The following is a 17,339-nucleotide window of genomic DNA, read 5'->3' on the forward strand; positions in this document are numbered from 1 at the left end:
GCTCTGTCTCTCTCTGTCCCAAAAATAAATAAATGTTGAAAAAAAAAATTAAAAAAAAAAAAAAACAAAAAACAATCTACCACAAGTTATGAATGAACACAATCATATAACTAAATAATATTGTTTAGGGGCACCTGGGTGGCTCAGTCGGTTAAGCATCTGACTCTTTATCTCAACTCAGGTAATGATCTCCCGGTTCCTAGGATTGAGCCCCACATCAGGCTCTGCACTGTCAGAGAATCCCTGTTTGGGATTCTCTCTCCCTCTCTCTCTGTCCCTCCCCTGCTCTCTCTGTCTGTCTCTCTCTCTCTCAAATAAATAAACTTTAAAAAATATTGTTTAAAAAGACTAACCTTTTTAAATTTTTTATGTGTTTTTTTTTTTTAATTTTTGAGAGAGACAGAGAGAGAGAGAGAGAGAGAGACAGAGCATGAGCAGGGGAGGGGCAGAGAGAGAGGGGGACACAGAATCTGAAGCGGGCTCCAGGCTCTGAGCTGTCAGCACAGAACCCAATGCAGGGCTCAAACTCACGGACCGCAAGATCATGACCTGAGCTGAAGTCTGATGCTTAACCTACTGAGCCACCCAGGCTCCCCAAAAAGACTAACCTTTTTATTAGCTAAGCTAATTGCTAAACTTTGATGAATGTGTTTTAGGGATTATATAGTTTGAGGCAAAACTGAATGATCCACATACATTTTTTTGCTAAATGTATATTGTTTTTAGCCATTAACTTTGGTTTTCCTTGTGAGAGCCCTGGAGACCCTGAATTTACCATAGACATAGATGACACAGGGCCAAGTCTCAGCCCTTGATTTTGGTACTTTGGGACTCAAGGTCTCTTTAGTTAGGAAAGATCTCTTTTGGACTTACTTCTTTTTTGCCTTTGATACCTCTGTAGTGGACAGACCTGTTTACAAAATACCAATGTGAAGGCTCTCCTAAACTCAGTTAAATGTATTTGCTTGTATTTCTTGGTGAACCTCATCTACATGCTCCAAATTTCTAACTCAGATAAACTTGAATGAGTTAACCTCTTCATGCCTGAGTACTAACATGGAAGTGCTGTGCTGGCTTTACACATTTCCAAGGCTCCTTCACCATTCTGGCCAATGCACTGTGTTCTCTGATTTCCAGGGCCATCCTCTGGTTAGGGTATAATTCATTTCTATATACTTTGATGATGCCAGACCAGTTTGAGATGTCTTCCTAACCCACTGTGGTTTACTCCTCTTCTTTTTCTTCTACATTCCCAGTGAATAGCTCCTCCATAACTGGGTGTTAGGACCTACCAGCCTGTGTGGGATGTGTGTGTATCTAGTCTTAGAGCTCGTCAAGAATAGGGACAGCACATTTATCTTATATTCCTAGCATGCAGTGTAGTTTGGGCATGTAATAGGCATGCAATGAATGAACAAATTCTCACGTTAGGGTTCCTGATTTTATCAAACATTTTTTCCTCTGCATACTTTTAAAACAACTTTTGAAAAAAAAATACCTCTTGATTTTGAAAAATTGGGGTTCTTCAAAGTATCTAAGATTCAACTCACTATGAAAAAAATGGGTTGTACTGACAATTTGGTTTCATACTATACATGCATCCATCCATCCATACACACACGTATATGTATATGTTTCATACATAGTTTTCAATGTTGATGACATTGATTAGGACAATACTGAAGCCCAAGTTCATAGACCTAACCTATTTGGTCAGTCTTTGTGTTTTGGTCCTACGTACTAATGGCATATCCAAAGCAATATTCTCTTACACACATTTCATGCCCAGTACAGTGTGGTGCATTGTTTGAGAACAGTTATATAAGTACAGAATAGGCTCAGGAAAGGACAAATTGTGGTTACTCTTTAAAAAATATATGACGACCCAACTTTGAGCATAGTTAAGAGGTTTTTGGACATATGAAGAATGCTCATGGTTGCCTCAGGGATATTAACTAAGAAAAGATAACCATCTTTAGTTTAAATATCACTGAAATTACATTTAAAGATGCCTCGGCCAATTCATATGATGTAGAAAAGTCTCCTAAAAGGAACATTTGTTATGTTATGTTATTTAGCTTATGTACTTAACCAACATATGCAAAGACACGTATTCAAGATTCCAAGAGCAGAACCTCAACTTATATAACAGAACTTTACAGTGGTAAGAAAAACAAGGGTTTCATTGAACAACAGTTTGCTTTGTGATCATACTGTAGAACCAAACAATTCTAGACCCAAAACCCAAAACTCTGAATTGCTCCTGCCTGGTCCTACTGACCTGAAGTCCTGTAATCACACTGGATAGACTTAGAAAGCCCTGGATTCACAATTCAGATCTTCTGGATCTGTGCCTTTATCAGCAAGTCCATTATTTTAATGTACTGCTCAGAAGAGACAACTAAGAAACAGGTGGAAACATTATTTGACTGTTTTGAAGGCAACCACGTGGGTGGGCAAAGGAAGCTTTGACCCTCTCAGCACTGGTAATCGTCTGGGTAACTTGTCCTTATACAGGGGGCAATCTTTTACGTGCCAGTATGGAAAGGGCTAGTTGTCTGATGATATTTAACGACTGGGATCGCTGAGATAGATCCAGTAGAGGGATATATCTTCTGGAGACTGGGGGTTTTCCTGGGGCGGTTCCTGCAGGGGAATGAGACTAAGTCTGGGAAAAAAATAAAAGCCCTCTGGCACTCACCACTTCCTTTTGAATTCACCTGAAGAATATGGTCTACTTCTGAGGTCAAATGTCCAGCAGTCCCTGGAGGGAGCCTGTCTTACTACTCAGTATCAGGATGAGAAGAGGGGACTTTGCTTTCTCCTCAAGTGTGTTCAGAGACTAACCTTTGAAACAGCTTAGCCAAATGGAAGATTTTTCTTTGAAGGACTTGTAGATAAGTGGTTAATAACTTGCCCTTCCAAAAAGTAGAAATCTCCAAATATTTCCATTTAAATACATGTATTTCCTGTACTCTACAATAAATTGTATTTAGGTATTCAATTTAATTAAAATTAAATATATTCAAAAGCTATTCACTTTCTCTCAAAGGCCTTATGTCTATAAAGATGAGATCACATATTCATAGAGGCTTTTATTTAAGCATATTCTCAAAGTGGCTCTTAGTAAAATGCCTGAACTTTTGCCCTAGTGTCCTGTTAATGGGTGGTGTCAGGGATTCTGGCCTTCAAGGACATGATTATGGCTTTGGCCATGCCCATTATTGATTCTATAGTGAGTCAGGTTCAATTTTGATTTAGGATGAAGCCATCTCCTTTGATGAGGTGAATGAACTCTTCCTGGATCACCCCAGATATTCATTATCTGGCAGGAGTTAGTCACCGAAGTTCAATTGGATTCTTAGACAAAAAGAAACAGGTCTGAAAATAGGGACCATCCTGCCCAGGCTCATGGGGAGAAAGGGAAGATGACAGTGAAAGGCTCCTCTACACCAAGGCTCGTCATGCCTAGGTTATCACTTCTCCATCTGCCCGAACTCTCGCTTCCCATTTCTGTCCTGTTTACCTGGTCTCCTCTCCGCCTCTGTTCTATCTGCCTTCCACCCACACTCCTGAGCTCCCTCTGCGTATTTCAGACCCAGCCTCTGCTATTCGTCCGACAAACTGGTGAGGAGTTCATGGTTTCCCCCTCATCTAGACAGCTCTTCTCTTGGATTCAGGACAGTGGTTTTCACAGCAGACAGAACTGAGTTCAAATCCCAACCCTTCCTCTTACTAACCTCGTGACATTCCACAAGTTTTTAGGTCGCCCCAGGCTTCAGTTTAACCGGCTGTGAAATGGGCTTAATAACACATGTCTCAGAGTTGGTGTAAAGATGAAAGGACATGAGGCATGCTAAGTGTTTAAACCGACTGGCAGCTAATCCCCAATTACATACTGGTTTGAATAACATCCTACCTTTCTCTTGCTGATGTTCCTTCCACCTCATTCACAAAGCATTTTCTATTTCTCTACTGACGTTACCTTAACCACCACGTAAGCTGCTGCAGGAATTACTCTTAGAACGCTGTGGCACTAACACCACACGGGAAGCTATGGTATCATTGAAAGGCCACAGGCTTCCGAGGCTGCCGCTCTGGGGTTGGGATCCCGGCTCTGCCAAGTCCTAGCTGCACTCTGACTGACTCATTTCACCCTTCTTGCCCTAGATAGAGACTACACGGAAGCCTCATTGGATTGTTGATTAAATAAGGTAGTATGTATTGAAGGCTTAATCTGTGCTAAGTCCTGTCCTAAATTCTCATTAATTTTGTCAAAAGCACCGTCTGAGCACCATCTGAGTTACAGGGAAACTGAGGCTCAGAGAGGTTCGGGCACTTGCAAGAGGTGAGGTCGGATGTGGGCTGCGGGGACCAAGGCAGCCGTCCCAAAGTGTGCCATGCTGGCATGTTGAGTATTTTGAATAAGTGTTACTTAAGAGACAGTCCGTGCAAGAACACTCAGGCCCCTGTGTCCCCCTGAAAGCAGGAAATTAAACTCCCATGTAACAGGTACTTTGTACCAGGAGGTGAGGAGACAACCTTTTCACCAGATATGGGAAATTGAGAGCCGTGTGAACAATGCACCCTTGTTACTTTTTGCTAATTTACTACCACAACCCAAATTCTGTTTAGAATTCCTTACCAATCCAAACGCCCAAAGTTTTGTCTTGTTTTGTTTTTGTCCTATCAAATCCTCACAGAGTTATGGTCTCTTTGTCGCAAATGTAGGACAATGACCTGCCTTGGTCATTTCCTCAGGTCTCAATGTCACAATCGGGCCTCCCCTGTGTACACATCATAAAATTTTACTTTTTCTCCTGTTAATCTGTCTGATGTAAATTTAACTTTTAGTCCAGCCAGAAGACCGTGAGGGTCCAGCAGGATGGACCCTTCAGAGCCCAGGGGTGGCCCCCGTGGGCCACTCATGCAAGGGCTTTCTGTCTGCTCGGGTGTGACCCCAGGGGAAGGCTGGGACAGCGCTCCCTGCTCGGCAATGTTGAAATGCGTTGAATGAGCAATGTTGAAATGAGCATTGCGTTATAACAGGCATTTAATAAATTTCCCGTTGATTCACATGTGTAGTGGTAACACTCCCGGCTCCTGAGGGCTTTCTGGAAGCCTCTCACAGGGTAGTGGTTTGCTTGTCAACAAGAAGGACGATGTAGGAATGATGCTGACATGATAGTTAAGGGATTCTGAGCACTTATTTCGTACCTGGAAGTTGATGTGGATTACCTCACTCACTCCTCTCAGCAATCCGACAAATTACATGCTATAATGAACCCGTGTTACAGATGAGGAAACTGAGCCTGAGCAACTATGTGATCTGCCTAATGTCCCGGGGCTATGAAGGCTGGAGGTTAGAAGCCCGGATTTGACACCGGCAGTCTGATTCTGGAGCCTGACTTCTTCCTGACTTCTTAAAAATCGGCCTGATGACCTGCCAATTTCTTGTTTCACGATTCTTTCTGTAATTTTCTTTACTGTGGCAAAATATGCATGCCATAAAATTTACCATTTTAACCAGTTTGAAGCACACAGTTCAGTGGCATCAACTACAAACACATAGTTGTGCAATAACCACCATCTGTTTCCAGAACTTTCTCATCTTCCCCAACAGGAACTCTGTCCCCATTAAACACGAACTCCTCATTCCTCTCTTCCTCCCCCTTCCTCTGAAAATGTGTTTTCTTTCAAGGTGAGTATTTCAGTGTGAAAGGTGACTATTCTAATACTTTTTAAAAATTTTTAATGTTTATTATTTATTTTTGAAAGAGAGAGAGAGAGACAGAGCTCAAGTGGGGGACCGTTAGAGAGAGAGGGAGACACCAAACCTGAAGCAGGCTCCAGGTTCTGAGCTGTCAGCGCAGAGCCCTGTGTGGGGCTCAAACTCACGAACTGTGAGATCGTGACCTGAGCCGAAGTCGGATGCCCAACCGACTGAGCCACCCAGGTGCCCCATGACCATTTCAATTATTGAGGACTAGTGTGAGAATTTCTGTCACGGAAGTTTTGGCAAATTCTGTACCCTGATGATTGTCTCACTCACCTTGGTCCTGAAGCCTTGTGACCTTGTTTTCTGACTGATATCAGCAGGCCTGGGGGCAGAAAGGTCTTTGGTGACAGATGGCTTCTCCCGTTTAAATCAGTCCTCTTACAGATTTTTCCCATCTCCGGGCTTGTTCATTTTTCTGTTAGTGCTGCCACATCCCCAGGATGTGGGCCCAGAATTCTGAGTCACTGGCTTTACTTACGTCAAAGAGAGGTACAATGGCAAAGGAAAACCGCCGTAATTAATATCTGCCATAAACTGTGTGCTGACTTGTTGCGTGAGGGGGAATGCTTGTATTATGGGTGTAAAATTTTCAGCAGCACCCATAGCTCAGTCACAGGTAGAGTTGAAACAAAACAATCTGGCCAGAAGTACTAGAAATAATCCATCTGTATATGTAATGAGGGGAAGTGACAGACTCTGTTCCTATTGTCCTTTCGCAGACATGCCTCTTCAGGTTGTGGATGGCATGACATTTTTCATCTTGACAAGGCCAGTTTATGAAACAGACACGGGGCAGAGCCAGAAGATCACAGTTGTTTTAATGTTCCATTCCAGCCAACGTCCTTGTGAGAGCCACTTAAAGTCACCACGTCTTTAAAATAGAGCTTATTCCACAGCAGCAACGGTGCCTACGTAACATAAGATTATTTTGCATAATGTCTCTATGGATATGGATATAATTATAGATAATTTCAGTTTTTGTCTTCAGTTTCCAGGTTGATACAGACTATATTTTTGATTCCTCCCTTCTTGATGCGTATATCCCTTGAAATGTACTTTTTCTTCATTTTCCCAACTTCCTGGACTTTATGTCTGCTTTCACATACGATAGAAATCTTATGCCCTTTGCATCCAGCTTTACTGAGCAAGATTCTTCTGTTTTTCAATGATTTCAAACAATTCCATCATTCCATGAAGCCTTCCTCGACAAACCTAAAAGGAAGTTCATAATTTGTTTTCATTAACTTTCTTAAGATTTACCTTTATGGGACTCAGACTTAATGTCATTTAAAACACTTTTTATTGAATGATCACATATGGAAAAGTGCACACACTTTCACTCCACAAGTCACTAAATCTCATCTGAACGTACCCACAGAATGAGAGCAAAGATAAAGAAACAAAATGTTACAGTGACTTCTAGAAGCACAGATCAGTTTTGTTTATTTTCACACTTCATATAGATAGAATCACACCATTTACATTCTTTTGCTTCCGGTATTTTTTTTTTTTGTCCTACAATTTGAAATTGAGATCAGAATAAGATCGCAATTGGTTGTTATGCCATTTATGTCTTTTATATGTATCCTGTCCATCTCTTATCTTTTGAAGTGTTTTAAAAAAGAAACTGGGATGCTAATCCTGTAAAGTCTCCTGTAGTCTGATTTTGCTAATTGCATCCCTTAGTTCTTATGATATGTGCCTGTCTTTAATGAAAATTGGTGGCCCGATACAGAGGCTTCATCAGATTCAGAATGCATATAAAGTCTGGCCTTACTGTTTGTGGTGTCATCAGCCACTGGGAAATCATTGCCTGACTCCTAGATGAGGACACAGAAGCATGGAAAGGTTAAGTGATTTGGCCAAGTGCTCAAGGCAGAGCTGAGATCTGCATGAATCTATTCCACTGCACTCTACACGACAGACCAGCATTGAAAACTTACTGTAATTGCTGAGTGTGATTCAAATATATTTGTAGTTACTAGTGACTCAAGTATCTAACTCTTGCTTTTGTGTTTTCTCTGGAAGGCAGGGGCCATGTTCTTTGTATTGCTTCTATAGTGCACAACATTATTTATGATGGCAGTGGTTATGTGTGCATTGGGGAGGAAGAATTTTACTCCGCCTTTTAAGGTTCTTCCAGATGGACCAAAAATTAATGTGCTATGAGACAGACTGACGGTAGAAAATCAAACAAAAGTTTAATAACACATATACCTCCTGTATATGTAGTTTTTTTCGGACAGACCCAGAAATAAGTCCCAGAAATGGCTGAAACTGTAACCTTAAATACCATCTCCAGCTAAAAGATGTTGGGGGTTGGAAGTCCCTTATGGGAGGTTACCAGGACAAGTGTAGTAAGCAAGAATAAGGTTGTTAATGTAGATTTAAGGCCATGCTTTCTCCACTGATAATAGTTTCTAGAGACTTAGAGTCATCTCCCTCTTCTGGTACTGAGGGAGATACCCTTACAAATGGAAATTTTTCTTAACATGTAAATATCTCTTACAAAAAGGTAACTTCTACTGGGTTTTGAGAGTTCCTCCTGTGTCTGCTGTTTCTTAAAAATGACCAGCTTAGAATAATCAATATGCCAAAGATGCATATCTTAGGATGGCAATAGTTGCTCCCCTACATGTGAAAACAGAGTAGAAAGACCTATTTTTAGGACATTTTTATTTTAGAAGAATGGTATTAAATTCAGCTAAATATGTATTTAGAAGCACATACCATGTGCTTAGCAAAGTGAAAATATAAATAAAAACAAGGAAAAGATAACAACCCTGCCGTTAAAGAGATCCCAAACTGGGGTGCCTGGGTGGCTCTGTCAGTTGAGTATCTGACTTTTGGTTTTGACTCAGGTCATGATTTCACAGGGTGAGATTGAGCCCCAAGTTGGGCCCTGCACTAGGCATGGAGCCTGCTTAAGATTCTCTCTCTTCCCCTCTCCCTCTGGCTCCCACTCACTCTCATTCTTTCTCTCTCTAAAAAACAAAAACACAAACACAAAAAAACAAATCCCCAACTTTTTCACAGAATCTTATGTCTGAGAGGGACTACTCACATATATATGGTCAGTGGGAAAAAGAGCTAGTTTCTGAGTCTGAAGACAGGGATTAATATTTCCCCTGTGTTGTTTTCTGGCCCTGTGATGAGGCAGACAGTTTAATGACTACAGGTTTTAGTTTCCTCATGTATAAAAAGGGAACCTGTCCCCCATAATGGCTATGAGTTTAAATGAAATAGTGATTGCAAAGAACATTATAGTAATGATACTTCCATATCATCTCTGCTTGGATATTACAAGAATGGGAGAACCTGCTGCTTTAAAAGCAAGTGCTTCGTTAAAAAAAAAAAAACAAAAAACAAAACTATAATTATTATAATATTTTCCTTTGAATGAACCAAAATCTTCCTTCTTGCAACTTCTGACCATTGATTCCGATCAGTATCTTCCAGTAGAAGCATAAATCTCTCTTTCTTCCCAGTGTTAATGTAAATCTTTCTCATGTTAGCCCTTCAGATACATGAAGACCGCTATCATCGCATTTCTATTTTCTAGGAAAACCATCCCCAACTCATTTGATCATTCTCCCCATGCCAGGGTTCTTGACTAGTGATTTTTAGCACAGAATACACATCAGAATCACCTGGGAATTTTTAAAAAGCATGCAGTTTGAAAAGGCTCTCCAGGGGCACCTGGTTCAGTTGGTAGAGCACGCAGCTCTTGATCTTAGGGTTAGGAGTACGAGCCCAGGTTGGGGGTAGAGATTGCTTAAATAAACAAACTTAAAAAACAGAAAGGAAAAGGAAAAGCTCTCTGATTGATTTGTGAGTTCTTATTTAATTCGGTGTCTTAACTTGTTTCGAAAACTTTTCAAACTTGTCAGTACCTTCCTTAAAATATGACTCCCTAATCCAAACAAACATTACAGGCATATGTGGACCAGCTGAAGTGTTTACGTTTTGCTAGCTCTTGTAGCAAACAAATCAAAAGATGATGAACGATTAAACACAATGGAAGTTTATGTCTTACTGATAGGAGTTTAAAGTGGACTTTCCTGATTGATGGGTGACTCTCTTCCAAGCACTGATTTAGGGTGCCAGACTTACTGCTTCCTATAGTTCCGGACTATCTTCAAAACCTGACCTCAAGGGTCAATAAGCTTACTACATCAAGCTGGGGGGAAAAAAGAGCATGGGGCATATGGGCATTTTTACAGACCTAGCCTGAAGCAGTGTGCATACTTTGGGTCATAAAACCACACGGTCACACCCAGTCGCAAAGAAGTGTACCTAGGAATGGGAGAAATTGAGTTTGAGAGACAGCTAGCTAGTCTGTACGGCTACTGTATATGATGTGTTATAACTACTTCTTCTGACATTAGGAATACCACCTGTTGATGAGGTGAATGAGTTTAAACTGCCTGGACAAGAGAAAACAACTTAAAGTGAAAAGATAAGCAGAGAGTGGAAGACAATGAAACGTTTATAACATCTCTAATGTTTGGGGTAGCTGTGTTATCCTGTTAACTTATTGGAGTAACAGTCAGCTAAATGTTTTTAGTTGTGTTTGAAAGACATGCCAAGTCAGGTTCCTCTCCATTCAATAATCATTCAACTGTTTTTTTTTAAAATATTTTTTAATGTTTATTTATTTCTGAGACAGAGAGAGACAGAGCACGAGTGGGGGAGGAGCAGAGAGAGATGGGGGGACACAGAATCCAAAGCAGGCTCCAGGCTCTGAGCTATCAGCACAGAGCCCGATGCGGGGCTTGAACTCACGAACCGCGAGATCATGACCTGAGCCGAAGTCAGACACTCAACCGACTGAGCCACCCAGGCGCCCCTCAACTGTTTTTTAAAAAACCTATTCATGGGGCGCCTGGGTGGCGCAGTCGGTTGAGTGTCCGACTTCAACCAGATCACGATCTTGCGGTCCGTGAGTTCGAGCCCCGTGTCGGGCTCTGGGCTGATGGCTCAGAGCCTGGAGCCTGTTTCCGATTCTGTGTCTCCCTCTCTCTCTGCCCCTCCCCCGTTCATGCTCTGTCTCTCTCTGTCCCAAAAATAAATAAACGTTGAAAAAAAAAATTTTAAAAAACCTATTCATCAGACTTTATATCATGTTAGTTGAGAGCCATCAAGCTATTACGCAACATATAGCAAAGCTTTGCAGCAGAAATCTTCCTTTCTTTTTAGCAGAGACATCATGTACAGAGAAAAGGTACAACCTGTGTCGTATAATTAAATTTGCATTATATAATACTGATTTCTATTTACTTAGTGCGTCCATTATTTCTAGGCACTCTGCTAAATATTTCACCTGCATTCAGTTTTTAAATACTCACAACCATCTTTGTAATAGATATCATTATCTTCCTTTCACAGGACTACTGACTGTCAAAATTAGGGTTGAAAGGTAGGTATATCTTACTTCAAAGATGAATTCTTAATTTCCTAGGTACACAATACCTCTTATAAAATGCCAAATAAGGAGACAGAAAATGTGAATGTTATCAGGGAAGATTATATTGGAAGTAAGATTTGTTATGACCCTAAATAAAGAATAGGATCTAGCGAAAATGATAAAGGGCAAGAGTTTATTTAGATGTCCTATTTTTCACTAGGGAGCCCAACCATTCTATAAGCAACCATCTTTTGGGCTTTGGCAGATAGGATGCTAACAATGAAGACTGAGCTATAGGGAAGTTAGGTCTTACACTGAGGCACTGCAGTGGTTTGAGCCTCTTCAAGACACATGGATTTCCAGTGTTTGTCTCTCTATGAATATATATTTTCATTGCTCTACTTGAGGATATTTAAATATCCATAACTGAATACAGGAATTATACATGTTGGAAGCCAGTAAAAAAAAAACCCACTCGTTTGGATGCGTTTTCTAGCCAGTTTGCTCGTTCCTAATGCTATGTCTCCGCCTGGTGGGAGATTATGGAATTACAGTAAATTTAAAAGGGCTCATTGGGAAGAATGATGATCACATCCGTTGTAAAAATCAGTCAGCTGATTATAGGAAACAAGGAAAAAAAAAAAAACCCTAGCAACAACAATACAAACTATGCCATTTCCTTAACTTACCTGTCCTTATTAAAGTGAATTCCTTAAGATATATTGATTTCTTCCCCACAGAGAGCTATACTGCTTTTCTGTAAGCACTATGAGGGACATTGATTGGAAAGTATCAATACTTACTGCATTTAAGGGTTGTAGCCCTTCTCAAAAAGTAATGCTTTCTTTGATGGTATGTATTTAATGGAAAGAAAAACTTCACCTAAAATAAAATTGACATCAATTCAAGGGGAGGGGGCTGTGGTGGGAGGAATAAATCAGGAATAAATTTCAAAACTTTCCCATGGATTTATATCATTCACACGCATGACTAACATAACTGGAGATTATAACAGTATTGATACGGTTTAACTAATTTGGTTGCGGTTAGTATATTCTGGCCGTTAAAGCTTTTACAAATCATTTCTGTCCATTCCCTGGCAAAAGCATAAATTAACATAATATCAGCCTCTTGGTTTAGAAACAGAGATGAGAATTGGTCTATCTCTGAATCACTTGTGGCCTTTTGGGGTATATACCCTGGAGTTAGAAATAGCACGAAATGTTTTGTCATATTTGTTATGTATGGAAGCACTGAAACCAGACTGAGACCTGTATTAAAAGTGCACCTACCCTGTGTGTGAGAAGGGAGCTATGAATCAAGTTACATCAGCTTTAAAAAACTAAATGGTTCCTTAGACGGCTATGGGAAATGAATTAACAATTGGTAAACATCCTAAGAGACCTAAATTTGGTTATGTGCTTCAAATACATAATCTGCTTATGCAAAGAAGGTACTATTTTCCCAATTTACAGAGAGGGAGAAAGATAATTAAGTAACTTGCTTAGGGTCACATTGCTATTATGATATAATAATATCACAGGTATGGGTTGGTAGGCCTCGCCCCAAATCCTCATCTTTCCCACTGCTTCATTTATATTCACATCCTTCATTTTAGTGAGGAAGCCCTACTGAGACCAGCACTTAAATGTAGGATGGCCAGTTAAGGAGGTGATTCAGAGTCAAGTCAATGAAAATGTTCAATAAAAATCAAAATGGGGGCACCTGGGTGGCTCAGTCAGTTAAGCACCCCACTCTTGGTTTCGGTTCAGGTCATTATCTCGCAGTTTGTGGGTTCAAACCCACACCGGGCTCTGTGCTGGCAGTGCAGAGCCTGCTTGGGATTCTCTCTCTTTCCCCCTCTCTCTGCCCCTCCCGCATGCTCTTTCTCTCTCTCAAAATAAATAAATAAACTTAAAAAAAATCAAAACCTGTGATACCTTATACTAGTATGTGATTTCTTCTATTTGTAATATGCATTGGTTTAAATAACCGGTTACAGACATCATTTCATGTGGTCCTGAGCAATCCCAAGAGGAAATGAAGAAATAACAGTGATCTTCTCTTTTTATAGGTCAAGAGACTGAGGCTCGGAGAAATTGTTTCTCAAGACCATCGAACAACTTTCAGTGTGTGGTTTCTGCATGCCCAAAAGGAGAGGGTAATTGTTATACATCTTTCCCCTCCAACCCTCCAACCTCCAACCTCATCATGGGCTTTCCGTGCCTGATGCAAAGCAGGGGACAATGAAGATGGGAATCACAATGGATTTTACCTCCTGGCATCCTTGTCATCCTTTGGTCCAGACTCTCAGAAGTTTATAACTCAGTACTTGTAAGTACAAAAGTGGTAAAAAAAAAAAAAAAAATACTAATGACATCCAACAAGATGCAAATTCCAAGCCAAACATGAAAATAATGACTTCACTATTAGTGTCAATTGTTTCAAATGACCTTCGGCTACATGTTTGAGTTTTTGTTCTACTAGAAGACACATGTATTCAATAACTATTGGTCAAATTAATTGGTTACTGAAATCCACAGTACTAAGTGGAGGGGGTTGACGTGATGGGGGGCAAATTTGCCACTTGCTAACTGTGAGACACTCTTCTGTTCAATGTTTCCTAATCATTTCTTCATCTTAAAAATAGATCTAGTATTGTCTATTTCATAGGCTTTAGTGAGGAGTAAAAAATAATAGCACATGCAGAGGGCATTGTGAAATGTAGGGTACATGGCAGGAACTCAATTACCGTGGATATTTATAAAACATATTTTCTGAATTGTCTGAATTACATCTTACAGGAGAGAACAAAAGAACTCCATTAAACATATTAATGGCAGAGATATTTAAACATATTCCTACTGTAGCAATATATGGGCATAATCTAATGACTTATTTTAGTTCTCAAAGAAAATATGACATTTAATTGTTTCTAAAATAATGGAAAGGAAATTAAGTTAGGAGTTAAAAGGAGTTCTGGCTCTATTATTTAGCATCTCTCTGACATTGAGAAAGCCACTTAGAATCTTTGAAATTCAGTGTCCTCATCAATGAAATGAGATTATCTACCCTCATTACCTTCTATATACGTTGTTTAAAATACCAATTGATTCCTGAAAGTGAAAGGTGATTTTTTTCCCCCTGTACTGTACTATTGTATCAATATACCCACATAGAGCATTGTTTCCTGGCTACCTATGGGAGGAAATGGGGTCTCCTTTGCCAATCTTTGAATCTCAAATCCAGAACAGTTGACTCTAGCAGATACTTCACGTCAAGAGAAAAGTGACAGATTATTTTGAATACACTGCTTCTGCTGTATTTTCCTTGGAAGCCTCTTGGGTTGACATTTGTTCCCATCAACCATGTTGTATTGAAAGCTATTTTTTTTTCAGGGGTGGGGTGCAGCAAGGGCCTTAATGGTTTGACATCAGTGACCTTCTTGGGCTGATGCTGTTGCTAGAATCCTCAGAGAGACCTTGTGTGCCCAGAACGTCCAGGGCAATTTTTCAGTCCCAGGGGCAACAGTCTAGATTGAATTAGCTTTGGCTCTTCCATCACTAAATAGATGGCACAGCAGGCCTGCCTCAGGGCATAAAAGCATCGATTCAATTCCAGTAATAGGCTTAATGAAGTACCTTCACCGTGTTCCAGGGTGCCAATTCTCTAAAAATCACCCTGAAATGTAAAGCTTAAGCAACACTGGAGCTAACCCAATCAATTTAGAGACACAACAGAAAACAAGAAAAAGTTACATCGATATTGTAAAGGATATGCTTGCATTTTCTCCAACCCTAGGGTTGAAAGTGATCTTGAGACAGCAACTAATGCATCCCTCAGCTTCCACGGTGGATTATGATAGAACCATCTGAAAGGAGTCAGAATCATCTCTAAATTTCTAAATGCTTAAGGTGCCACACCTGCTCTGTAACACAGCCAACTCTCTAACAACCTTTGCTGTCTTCATTAGAAGGAAATCACCCACTCGCCGAATATTGCCTTGATCCAAGAGACTTCCATGTTACGTTGACAGCCAGATACATAGAAATGACAGGAAATTAAGGGGGTAATACAAAATTATCAATGTAAACTCGCATTTTATATGCTGCTCTATTCTCCAGTGCATTTTCATAACCGGTTTCTCATAAGAAAGGATCTGCAGTGAAGTTTATGGGCCTGGGACAAAAGGAAGAAGGAATGAGCCAGTGAGGACAGATAAGGGGTGGGGTTACAGCATCCTAAGTTTGAGGGAATCTTAAATTTTATCAAATCCAGTCTCCCTCCTGCAGAAGGATGATCTTGGTCTGCCTATGTGACGATCGTCAGCTCCTGCTCCCATATTCCTAATGCAGGGACGCGTCGAGGTGATGAGGCAGGGCTGTCCATCATCGAGTGGTTCCATCTGCTAGAATGTACTTCGTTATATTTAGCCAAAATCTGCCTCCTGTAACTCCTTCCACTTCTGCCTTTGCCTTTGGTGACAAGGAAGCAAAAGTCTGTTCTTTATGCATAGGAAAGCTATTCAAAACTTAAGGACAAAATAGGTCCCTACTATGCAAATCTTCTCTGTGCTGAACAGTCCGGCTGTTTCAGCAATGATCACGGCCCGGCTTTTAGGTTCCTAGGTCCTCTGGGTGTGGACTTCCACCTGGAAAGACACAAGTTCCTTGCTATTCCAAAACTGTTCTGTGTCTTAGCGGCATCAGCATCCCTTGGGAGCTAGTTATAAATGCAGACTCTCAGACCCCGTGCCAGACCTACTAACAAGATGGTTTGTATGAGCATCAAAGTTTGAGAAGCACTGTTACAGTTTGCTGGGATGTGTCTCAAAACACAGCAACTAGAATTACCTAAATCCTTCGAGCGTGGTCCAAGGACCACAAAATATTGTGCGATTATTTCGCTGGCTATGTACATTATATTTGTATTAAATCTCCTATCATTGCTTTATTTTTTATTTATTTTTTTCAGCAAATGCCTCAAATGGTTAATACCTCCTAAGGTTATGAGTAACAAGAAGGTCCCGATCTTTTTCCACACAAACTATTGTTAATCATATTTGCTTCTTCTGGTAACAGTGTAATTGATATTTTGCACCTATATATAAGAATACGCACATATCATTATTAAATTTTATCCTGTTGGTTATAGCCAATTTTTCTGCTCTGTTGGGATAATTTTGAAGCTTTACTTCATCAGCCATTACATTACTTATTTCTCCCAGCTGTATCCTTTTAAAAATAGATGAGCATGTCTCTCTTTATTTAAGACACCGATAAAAATAGTGAATAAAACAAGGCTAAGGGCAGAATGCAGTAATATATTTCTAGAAACTTCCTTCATAGAAACACAGTAAGTTCTACAAATGTTTGCTGGGACTCTGTCATGTGGTTGGAAACTACCCTGTGTTACCTATCGAGAGTACACGGAGAATGAGGCAACGTTCCTGTCCTTGAGAAGCCCACCTCTAATGAGAATTCCGAACCTGGAGATCATGCAAAGACATCTCTTGCCAGGGCTAGCATCCCTTCATTAAGCTAATTATGGTAACAGAGTCCATGTCTGTGTGCCCTGAGGCAGGTCAGCTTTGCCACCTAATTAGCGATGAAAGAACCAAAGCTAATTCAATCTAGTCTGTCACTCTCTAGACTGAGGAATTATCCCAGACATCGTGAGAACACAAGCCTCTCTCCTGAAATTATAAGAAAGGACAGCCAACACCAGAAGGTTTTTTTCTCCTGAGGAGGTCAGTGAATCAAAGAGCAAATGTGACCTTCTAAAATGCATACCTTGGAAAGAGATAAAAGAAACTCATCATATGCAAAGCACATAGCAGTATCTCAGACTGATGGCACAAGAGAGTACGAAGAAAGACCGTAATTTATGACTAATTTTGTATTAGTGAGCTGATGCTTCAGAATTGATCCACCATCAATTAAAGAGGTCAAACTCAAGATCTATAACAAATGTGAATGAATTTTAAAAAACATCCAGCTCTGTGTAAGAAAGACCTGAATGAAAACATTTAAAACTGACCGATGTCTTGAGCATTTGAGCCCATGCTAATCTAATTCAATTTTCAATTACTTTGGAATTGAAGATTCTTTGTCCCACTGGCCCTAACAACCTTGTGGGCTTCCAAATTCACTG

General features: G+C 40.3%; 1 long non-coding RNA gene across 1 annotated transcript in view; it reads right to left on the bottom strand.

Annotated features, from left to right (window-relative positions):
* The window catches only part of LOC147576984 (uncharacterized), a 246,943-nt gene that overhangs the window by 91,609 nt on the left and 137,995 nt on the right, over window positions 1-17,339 (bottom strand). Inside the window, exon 5 of the long non-coding RNA XR_015241373.1 lies at window positions 6,053-6,991. This is a non-coding gene — a long non-coding RNA (uncharacterized LOC147576984). The remainder of the gene's footprint in view (window positions 1-6,052; window positions 6,992-17,339) is intronic.

Source organism: Puma concolor, chromosome D1, assembly GCF_028749965.1.
Source record: "Puma concolor isolate L17-30 chromosome D1, mPumCon1.1.hap2, whole genome shotgun sequence".
Taxonomy (NCBI): domain Eukaryota; kingdom Metazoa; phylum Chordata; class Mammalia; order Carnivora; family Felidae; genus Puma; species Puma concolor.